Below are 11,737 nucleotides of genomic sequence, written 5' to 3'. Positions count from 1 at the left end.
AAAAAGGAGCAGTTGGGAGCTTCAGTCACCTGCCAGCCGGAAAACGGCCCTCAGCCCCTCAGCCAGCCTGGCCAGGCACCCCAGTGGGGACCCCCACCCTGATCCAGGACACCCTTCAGGGCAAACCAGCTAGCCCCCACCCGTGCACCAGGCCTCTATTCTATATAGTAAAAGGGTAATATGCCTCCCAGCACCGGGATCAGCGTGACAGGGGGCAGCGCCCAAACCCCCTGATCACCCTGCGGCTCTGTGTGTGACAGGGGAAGGTGCCCCAACCCCCTGATCAGCCCTGCTCTGTGCCTGATAGGGGGGAGCTCCCCAACCCCTGATCGACCCTGCTCTGTGTGTGACAGGGTGCGGCGCCCCAAACCCGCCCCCCCCACGGGCCCTGCTCTGTGTGTGACAGGGTAGAGCCATAACCTCTCCATCAGCCCTGCCCTGAGTGTGACAGGGTGCAGCGCCCCAACCCCCTGATCGGCCCTGCTCTGTGGGTGATAGAGGGTGGCGCCCAACCCCCTTCCACGGGCCTTGCTCTGTGTGTGACAGGGTAGAGCCATAACCTCCCCATTGGCCCTGCCCTGAGTGTGACAGGGTGCAGTGCCCCAACCCCCTGATCCGCCCTGTTCTGTGTGTGACAGGGGGCGGTGCTCCAACTCCCCTATGGGCCCTACTCTGTGAGTGACAGGGGGGAGCTCCTCAACCCCTTGATCGGCCCTGCTCTGTGCATGACAGGGGGAGCTCCTCAACCCCCTGATGGGCCCTGCTCTGTGCGTGACAGGGGGGAGCTCCCCAACCCCCTGATCAACCCTGCTCTGTGTGTGACAGGGTACGGAGCCCCAACCCCCCTGATGGGCCCTGCTCTGTGCTTGACAGGGGGTGGCGCCGCAACCTCCCCATCGACCCTGCCTTGAGTGTGACAGGGGGCGGTGCCCCAACCCCCCAATCGGCCCTACCCTGAGCGTGACTGAGGGTGGCATCGCAACCTCCCGATCAGCCCTGCTCTGTGCATGACAGGGGGCGGCGCCCCAACTCCCCAATCGGCCCTGCTCTGAGCCTGACCAGGGGCTGCACCTAGGGATTGGGCCTGCCCTCTGCCACCCAGGAGCAGGCCTAAGCCAGCAGGTTGTTATCTCCCGAGGGGTCCCAGACTGCGAGAGGGCACAGGCCGGGCTGAGGGACCCCCCCCCCGAGTGCACAAACTTTTGTGCACTGGGCCTCTAGTGTATTATATAATGTCCATTTGGTGTATCCCCAGAAATATCCCCTAAGACGTCATGACACAATTACTTACTAGAAGAGGAAAAGTACTGGGGTAAACAAAGTGTCTGAAGAGGAATCCTGATAGTTTTTCTTTCCTCTATTTGTTTCTTAGGGGGAGAAAATCTAAAAAAAGAAGCCATTACTAAACCCGGAACAGCCATGTTTCAGAACACCCACATCCTGCACACCAAGCCTGATTAGCTAGTGATGGGTTTAAACTCCGGCTAGCTAGTGCTGGATGAAATGCCAGGCTCAAATATCAGAGGATTTCTCTCGGAACCTCTTGAATCACAACTGCTGTTGTGTTTGCTGTTACCTGGAGGGTAGCTCAGCGTTTCTTCAGGTCCTAAACCAATCCCGCCCCCACTCTGCTAGAGGCAGCTGATGGCATGTGTGCTAGGGCACGCTGTGGTTGTATTTCAGGTCCAATGAACACCTAATAGAAGGCGTACACAATTGCATTCCACCCTGGAAAATCTACCTGCTGGTTTTACCACAAGCCCAGAGTTCTCAAAAACAGGTGACACTTTGCACAATAGCAGTGGCGATGTCATGAAAACAAGTCTCCTGACTTGATTACCACTTAAACATCGCTTGCTCACAGCACTGTGAGGCGAAGAGACAATTGTTGCTTCCACCCCACCTTCAGCTTAGTCACCCCAGTGATTTCCTAATGCGTAACTACCCTCATCTCAGAGAAAATAACGAAGGAGCCTGGCATGTATTGTGGTGGTGTTCGCCTCTATTCTGGCTTCTTTTCTCTTCAGTCTAATGAGTTGCTACAATTCTTTTCCTCCCACTCAAAATGTTCACACTCATGTTCCTTTCATAGTTTCCGGCAGAAACCATACTTACTTTCTAAAACAACATTCTCCATTTTTTTTGCCCTAAAGCCTGAGCATTTAATGAAGTCAGAAGTGGTTCTAGATTTAGAAACAGATTTCTGGTTTTCATGAACACCAAAGGCTGTTTTTCACTAAATCTTAAGGAGATTCTGAGACATACTTTTAATTTTGTTTTTTTAACTATTGGTGTTTTTCTGTTACATCCATTAAAACAAGAGTAACCAGAGGCTGCTGAGTCGGTACAGGGGTGAAGCAAAGTAAACCAGAGAACAGCTGTGCCAAATAGCCATTAGCACCGAAGAGCCACTAAAAAGTGTAGCCACGGACATTATTAATTTTTTTTAAAAAATCACACTAGGTAACCTGCTCTCGCTTTTGTAGGTATATAGGTCCATGTATATGTACATGTGTTTAAAATGCACGGGGAGAGGATGGGGCCTCGCACAGGGAGCCGTTGACAGTGTAGCTGGTACAGGGAGGAGGAATGAAGGACAGTCAGTTCCACTTTACTTCTATGTCACTGTATCTATTACATATGTGTACACATACATCCATAAGTGAGTAAGTATGTATATAAAAGAGAAGAGTAATTTCAAATTGTGTAACTCTTCTAGAAAGTTCGTGTGGTAGTAGTATGACTCAGAGAGGCTGAGGACGGCTCTTCCTCATTAGCTTATGGACTCCGAGGGCTTGTCTTCCCTCACTGCGATGATTCTCAACCTGGGATGCACATTAGACTCACTGGGGAACTCTCACATTTCAATGCTGCGGCCATGTGTTGGACCAGGGAAGTCAGATCTCTTCAGGGAGGCTGGCTCCCGCAATGTCAAGGACCACTGCTCTCGTCTCTAAACCCCTCCATGGGAGGGTCTGTGTCTGGTTTGTCTTTTTGCCCTCAAAGCTCTTAAGTTGGTGACTTTCGTTAATACAGTGAAACCTCCTTTCTCGAACTTAATTTGTTCCAGGAGGCTGTTCGAGAAGTGATTTGTTCAAAAACTGAATCAGCCCTGGCTGGTTTGGCTCAATGGATAGAGCGTCAGCCTGCGGACTGAAGGGTCTCCGGTTCAATTCCAGTCAAGGGCACATGCCTGCGTTTTGGGCTCCATCCCCATTAGGGGGCATGCAGGAGGCAGCCAATCAATGATTCTCTCTCATCATTGATGTTTCTCTCAATCTCCCTTCCTCTCTAAAATCAATAAAATATATTTTTTTAAAAACTGAATCAGTTTTTCCCATTATAAATAATGTAAGTTGAATTTCGTTCCAGACTCCCAAATGATTCCCGGTTTTAACCTTTCTTCTACACAGAGGGAGAAAAAAAAAACCGAAATTGAATGTGTCAGAACTGTCCAAAAAAGTACACAGATTCACAGTACCCAACAGACAGTATCAGCCTCCTGCTGATGTCTTTGGGGCCAGTTGACTCTTGGACATGCATCTTTTTGTGTACACACACACACACACACTGAGTTCGTCCTCTACCCCTGAGAATTTCTTAGTGTTGAGGAAAGTGAAATCCCTCAACCAGTTGTGCCCTTGTTGATGTTCACACGAAGTCTGTAAAATGAATTCTCAATCACCACTGAGCAGAAGGCCACCCTGAGACTTTTCCCAATAGAGACTGGCCTTTCTTTGGAACTCATTAACAACCCCTAGTGAAAAGAGAACTTTGAAAATTTGAAGTTTTTCAAATATATTTTGGATTAGATTTCTTTTGTTTTTTTTTTTATTTTTATTTTTTGCTGATGGTGTCAAAGGCTTCTTCTTCCCTGAGAACAGCTGGTATTGCTGATTCCAGTGACCTTATTTAAAATTTTGTAGCTTTAAATGTTCGACCAGGCCTGTTAAAAGGAGTGCAGAGGGTCCATTTTTATTGGGCAGCAAAGCTGAAATTACCAATGCTTGATGTGGCCCTCTGAGCAGCCCATGTGGTTATCATAATCATCTAGTGGTCAATTTCTTGATGACAAGATTTCAGAGGCAGAATATCTGTTATATGAGTAAATTATAATCCTATATAATAAAAGGCTAATATGCAAATTGTCCCCTCAGGAGTTTGACTGGAGGACCCAGTTTGAGTGAGGGAGTGAGGGAAGAAGGAGGCAGGAGGCCAGGAAGTGGGGAACCTGATTGGCCCTGATCACTGGCCAGGCCTGGGGACCTTACCCATGCATGAATTTCATGCACTGGGCCTCTAGTTTCATAATAAAGATCTCTGTGATTATTTATAAGATGCTTTAAAAATAATCTGCAAGCCCTAGCCGGTTAGCTAACTAGTTAGAGAGTAAGCCCACAGACTGAAGGGTCATGGGTTCAATTCCGGTCAAGGGCATGTACCTCCATAGCAGGCTTGATCGATCCCCAGCCCTGATCGAGGTGCATGAGGGAGGCATCCAATCAAATATTTAATTAACTCACCCCTAATGCCTTGGCAGGGCAAGACCAAATTATTTCTTGGACCTTATACGGGCCAGACGTTCCCCACCCCTGCTTTAGACCCAACTTTAATGCACAGGAAATTCAATAGCTATGGTATAAAGGAAACAGTCAGACATGCTGGACATTCTACAGAACAAACTAGTCCAATCTCTTCAGAAAATCAACGTAATAATGGAAAGCAGATCAAGGGCAGCCTGGCCAGGAGCAGAGGGGGTGCCTGCAGAGGGGCACAAAGAAGCTTTTCAGGGTGACAGAAATATTTATCTCGATTGGGGTGATGGTTACATAGGTATATATATTTGTCAAAATTTGTGAAGAGTACAGTTAAAATGACTACATTTTAATATATTTAAATTGCATCTCAATACAGTTGATTTTTAAAACAAAATACCAGTGTCACACAAAAAAAGTGTCACACACACACACACACACACACACACACAACTGGTTCATATTTAAATAGACTAAAGAGCTAGTATAACCAGAAATGATGAGAGAAACTTGGTGAGATCTGGGCTTGAAAAAAAATGAGCAACTAAAAAAGACATCTTGGGGATAACTGGGAGAATTTAAACATGGACTGGATATTAGATCATATTGAGGAATTTTTAAAATTTTCTTATGGTTATGTAGGATAATGTTCTTATTGTAAGAAGATGCCTGCTAAAATATTTGAGAGGGAAGTGTCATGATGTCTGTAACTTAATTCATATACTCTGTTCCCCCTTTTCCCAATAGGTAACATTGTTTTAAATATATATAAGCACTAATGGCTATGTATAATAAGAACTTATTAAAATAACTTCTCTGCTTTGAAAAAAAAGTATGAATATGGAGAAAGATAAAGCAGCCTGGCTGGTGTGGCTCAGTGGTTGAGCATGGACCTATGAACCAGGAGGTCATGATTCGATTCCTGATCAGGGCACATGCCTGGGTTGTGGGCTCAACCCCTAGTAGGGGGTGTGCAGGAGGCAGCCGATGCAGCCGATCAATGATTCTCTCTCATCATTGACATTTCTCTCTCTCTCTCTTTCTCCCTTCCTCTCTGAAATCAATAAAATACATTTAAAAAAAAGAAAGAAAGATAAAGCAAATATAGCAAAAAGTTAACAACAGTTGAATCTAGATAGAGAAAGAACAAATATTCTGTACTTTTGACATTTTTAATAATGAAAATAATTGAAATTAGTGAATGCTGATTAAGTGGTGAGATGCGTCCTATGGTTTGGAGTCAGTCTTCAGAAATTTTGGCCTCTTCGTGAGATATTTTTTATATTAAGGAGCCACCCCTTTTCAGTGTATGATACTGGATATATGTCATTAAACATTTAAGTCCCGTAGAATGTACAACAGCAAGAGTGAACCCTAATATAAAGTATAGGTTTTGGTTGATAATGACCCTGTAATGTAGGTTCACCAGTTGTCACAAAAGCACCACTCTGCGCCGGACATTGATAGTGGGAGGCTGTGTGTGTCAGGGGCAGGGAGCTTATGGGAATTCTGTGTACTTCCTGCTCAACTTTGCCATGAACTTATAACTGCTCTAAAAAGTTCTTTTGTTTAAATTACCAAAGATAAACAGTATCTTTAGCCCAAAATTGGCTTGGAGACTTGTCCTAAATTGATGTTATCATGTCATCATGCAAACCTCCAAAAGGCACTGTAAAATGCAGCTTGATGTGAGTGACAAATGGTAAAAGACAGAACCTCCTGCCCAGTCTGTGTTTAATGGCAAATGACAACCTGGAGTGGTAAAAAGGGAAATAATTTTCTTAAGGAAAAATCTCGGGTGGGGTGGCTGATATGACGGTTAGAGTTATTGCTATGTGGTCTTGCAATTCAGTTCTCATTCATTACAAAATTCCTTTCCATTTTGTCTCTTTTTCTCTCTGCAGGATGTTTAAAAGTGTTCCAGTAGGAACGAAGAATTCTTTAAACAATTCAAATGGGATCCACTGACACCACTTTGCGATTTCATTCCACAGTCACGTGTGTCTGTCTTCAGTGCTTCTGGAAGGACACCACTCAGGGACAAGGCTTAGGCTCAGTAAGTTCCAGAGAGAAACACTCACATGCCCGGAGTTATCAGGGAGATAAAATGGAGAGAGGGCCTAGTATTGGCCATCGATGTAGAGATTGGAATTTTGACTCTACTACTCACTTCCCTGGCATTTTCCTAAACTAGTCCTTTGAGTAAATGGTTAGTAACGCCAGGCAAATGGTAGGTACTAGTAAGATGCTGCCCAGGCCGGGGTGACCTCGCAAGATTCAGTAAACCTTGGTAACCAGGAGCCAAAAGAGGAGCATCCTTTCTATCTGAAGTCATTTTTTAAAACAAACAATGTAATCTTGTGGTCAATCATCAATATTATGTATATGTCCCTTCAAGCTATTTTTTATTTTGAGCTAATAGAACAAAACTCTCACAAATAATTTAATATATATTTCAACTACTATCTAGATTTTCTTTGCCTAGACCTGGCTTCCCCAGATGGATGAATAGAACTCACCTTTCTGGCTCACCCAGAATCTCCCAGAGGCCATTGCTTGTCCCCCGCTCTTGGTAATTTCCTGACTAGGTGATCACACTGTAGCCAAAATGACCATCTGGGAATACACAGATGATCGTGTCACAGGCACATAGAAGCAGTTGAGTGGCTTCCCATTGTGTTCTGACAGCAGAGCCCTGTGAGAAGGAGGTGGAAATGGGTGTTTGGTGAGCCAGCTAAGAGCATCGGCCTCAACAGGACAGAAGGCAGATAGACACAAGTCTCTTGGCTTAGTATTGCAAAAGCTTAGTGCATTGAAACCCTTTAGAAGATTCTATATAGAGGTAGAATGTTATAGTCAGAAGCATATATGTTGCATATTTATAATGGGGAGAGGATTTGGAAATAAAAAGATCTTTGTGGAAGTTGGAATGTAGTGAGAACTGGGCTTCCCTTGCTCCCTAAACTAGAGAATGAGTCCCTCCAGCTAGGAAGAGGGGGAGCAGGAGTAGTGCTGCTGGGAGGTGGCCGGACCCCTGAGGGGAAATGCTAAGAGGCCCAAGCCTCTCCCGGAAGGCGGCATTCCCCAGCTGGACCAGACACCGCAGAGGCCTGGCCGGCCAGCTGTCCTCAGTGATGACCATCTCAGCAGTAACCAACGAGGACAGGTCATCAGGGACCAGACGGCCCTACCCACGACTCCCTTTCACCTCCCGTGCTTGTTGGCAAAACAACACAATGCCTGGCACAGGGTTGGTATTCATTAGGTTCTGCTTTAAATGAAGGAGCAAGAAAGAAACATTTTGCAACAATGACTTTTTACAATAGTCACTTTCTATCAAATTATCTTCAATTTCTTTCTCTCATCTGATACTAATATATATGAACTGTTCCACTTGCCAATCTTGCTGGTTTTCAAATCCTGGGCTATGGCTGAAACAGCCTTAGGTATGACTGAGAAGGATGATTGCAGAGTGTAAAGAGACCTGGACTTAGGGCATCTCTGAGAACTTCCCGCTGCGGTGACAGAAATGAAGCCCGGGAGAATGTTAAAATCTCAGGCCAGGGCGAAGAACTTATATTGTGGGTAGTGCTTTGGCCTGACCTCCGTGTAAAGGTGGCTCATATTAAGGTTACAGAGGAGACATCCCAGAGGAGTGTTTTTGGGGGAGACGGAAAGAAATTCCCCATGGTGTAAATTAGGAAGCGGAGGTAAGCAATGAAGGGAGACTCGGGGAGCAAGACTAGAGGGAGGGTGTCCCCACCAACTAGTCAGGCTCTGGAGAGAGAAGGACAGTCTAACCCACGTGGTGGACATGGTCCCGGGGCCAAAGCCGGGCTGGATAGGATTTCCAGCCTGGCGCTAGGTCTTTTTTGTCTGAGACGACGGGCAAATCAGAAATCCGGAGGGGTGATCCCATTGTCACCTACCAGAGATGAAACGAGCCGGTGCTGAGTGCAGGGTCTGTAATGGGAAGGAGAGGTCCCTGATCCGGCTGGTTCAGGAGGGCCCGTAAGGGAGGGAGGCCTAATCGAGGCTGGCAATCATGTCACCTGAGTAGGATTCAGAGGTAAGCCCAGGTCAAGCTGCGGCTGCCTACTGCTCTCCGAGTAGCAAATGGGGTGACTGAAGCCAGGGCCATGGCTCCCCACTCCCGTGGAACCCTCCCGGGTTTTGGCACCAAATGCTAGGGTCGCCAAAGGAGGAATGCACGATGCCAAAGGGGTAAAGAATTATGAATTTATTAGGTCATCTGGAGACCCAAATGGGCTGAGCCCCCAAATGGCACCAGCACCCAAGGACAGAGAGTCAGAGATTTTAAAGGACTCTAGGCGGGCTTTTTCTAGATGGAGAATTCTCTGGGCTGGTCCTGAGGGAAAAGATAATAGCCTTAGCAAGTGGAATGTGGTCTTAGCAAGTGCTAAGCAAAAGGGAATGTCTGTTGCGAAGTGGTCTAAAGGTCAGTTCCCAGGGGAGGGGTGTCCATTCAATTATTTGATCAGACGTAACAGTGTGGGCAGTGTTCCTGTCAGCCACCTGCCGAGTTGAACAATCACCATACTCCTTCCACCACTTCCGGTCACTCTAGGCTGGGGAAGACCCAGCAGTGCCCCTGAGAAACTGTAGGCTTCTTTAAAGGCCAAACCTAAGCTCTCAAGAATGGAGGCGCCTTCCTGAGGTAGAGACAGCCAGTTACCGCCCAATGCCCGTTCTTTTTTTTCCCTTCAAAATAAAACTGCAACATCACTAGGGCTGTCAATGCACCCAGAGTAAAGGCTACATTTCCCAGCTTCCTACACGGCTATGTGTGGCCGTGTGACTAATGGGATATAAATGCAAGTGCTGGAAAGGTTAGTGAACGAAAGCTGGGTCATTGGGGAGGCCCTTCCTGCTGCCTGGAGCTTAGGGGGCTGGAGCGCCAGCAGTTGTCCTGGACCACAAGGAGGCCTTGAGGATGAGAACTACACACTCACTACATGATAGAAAGATGCCAGGTTTCTGGGTCTCCGGTGGACATGGAACTACCATTTCAGCCCAAGGTAGTCTATCCTAGACTTAAAAAAAAATAGACTTCCTTCTCACCGACTTTTCTGAATATGAGTTATATCTACTCTGCCTTCCAGTGTGTTGTATTTACTAAGTTTATTCTCCGTTTGTAAAGGGCACCAAATCTGTTAATGCTGGTTCTGCATGCACACTGAGAAGAGGACATTTCAAAGGACTTGTTTGTGGTGTCGACCTTAAAAATAAAACAATTATCTTTAACCAGCAAAAATTGGTTTATTGGGAATAGCAGAAAACTGCAATTCAGGACAAGCATGATACAGCAAAAACTACAGGAAAGTCCAGCAAACAAAGGAGAGGAACATTTCTTTATAGAGAAAGAGGAGGAAGTTGGGAGGGAGCGCTCTGAGGGAAAGTTCACTGGAGGAAAGCGAGAGAGGTCGGTGGCGGCAATGGCTCCTCACTAGTTGAGTTTTGACACTCCCCATTGGCCGCCTTGGTGCTGGCCAAGGAGAAACCCGCCCTTCCTCCCGCCGGGGTAGTAAGACAGTCGGGAATGCAAGGTATGCCTCTCCGTGTTGGAGCCTGTAACTGAGGCTTTTCCTGCTGGAGTCTGTAATTAATGTTGAGTGACAGTGTGTGAGAACTTCTCCTTCCGGCCTCCTGACTCCGTTTTAAGTGAAGTGTCTTTATTCAGTTTCACAGGATATAATTATAGACTAAAAGCTGATGAAAGATTCACCTTAAATCCTTTTGATCCCTGGGATAAAAGGGAGAGATAAAGAGCGAGGCTTTCATATAAACCTAAATGACACAGACACGACACTCTCTCCCCCATGACCCTGTATAGGGTGCAGCTCAGCAGTCCACATGGTGATGAAAACTAGGGGGTAGGGGGGTTGATATCATACCAGCAGTCTATGGTGGAAAGTGCCAGGAGATGAGGAAGGTGGGGAAGCATTCTCCCCCCTCCCCCCCCCTCTCTCTCTCACACACACACACACACACACTTTTGGGTTCCTGCTTCTGTAGTGTGCTAATGGCTTTGGTACCTGTCAGCAGTTTGTGTTACCCTTCAACATGATTGTCAGCTCCGCACAGAAGCCTTTCTCTTCTGAAATGCATGGCATTCTCTGTAACTAGATATCACTTAGGAGCGAGGAGCCTTAGAGCGAGGAGCCTTAACACTGGTTACAATTTCTTTTTCTTTCAAGCAATGTTTGTGGTACATTTCGGGTAATACTTTTATTTACCTGTTTTTGCTACTATTTCCCCAGTCATGATTAGCACCATTGAAATTCTTCCTTTGTGCAACTATATAGCCAAAAGAGGGAATTACACTTCACACTTAGAACTAAGGCATCCAGTGTTCCTCTCTGGAAGAAAGATACTGTGTAATAAATTTCCACCTAGTTAAACACACACACACACACACACACACACACACACACACACACAACAGCTGCTACTCTTCCCCCCAGAGATTAATACTTGTAAAAGCCTTATATTGGAGATTCTTTTAAAGGATTCACCCTCCAATAAGGTGGCAACTCAGAACTAGAAACGATGCATGGGTGGCATGGAGTGTGGTCTCCATTTGAGGCCCAGGACAAATTAACCTGCACAACCTCAGTGACAGAGCTGGACACCCCCACTTCTCCCATCTGCAACGCATGAGCCACCAGCTGCTCCCTCCTGCTTCTTTCATGAGAAGTTGGGATCTTTTCGATAAGCACATTCCTAGGTCCAAACGAGTGTCCAAACTTCTTGAAAAAGACTGACGTAAATCAACCTTCTCCAGAAAGACCTACTGGCCATCTCCTCAGCAGTTTGCAATTTGAAACCACTATTGTAATTATTACTTTTTTTCACAATTGTTTTGCTACTGTAACTTCTTTTACCATAAATAGCAATAACTACCTAGTAGAAAGTCCCAAGTACTTTAGTATTACAAAAGAAAGCCACACAAAGCAGGACTTTTTCTCATGGAAAGCCTCTAAATTCCATTAAAAGCAGTCACTCAAAAAGAAACCCCTTTTAATAAGAAAACGCCAGTTTCAAGTTTCTTTGAAAATTTAATTTTTTAAAATTTATTTTATTTTTTTTCATCACCATTTATCCCCTCTATGCCTTCTTCTACCTCCACCTCCTCCCTGCAGTCACCACACTGTTGTCCATGTCCACGAGTTCTCTTTTTT

This window comes from Myotis lucifugus, unplaced genomic scaffold (assembly GCF_000147115.1).
Source record: "Myotis lucifugus unplaced genomic scaffold, Myoluc2.0 scaffold_227, whole genome shotgun sequence".
NCBI classification, from domain to species: Eukaryota; Metazoa; Chordata; class Mammalia; order Chiroptera; family Vespertilionidae; genus Myotis; species Myotis lucifugus.
Note: the sequence above shows the minus strand (reverse complement) of the source record.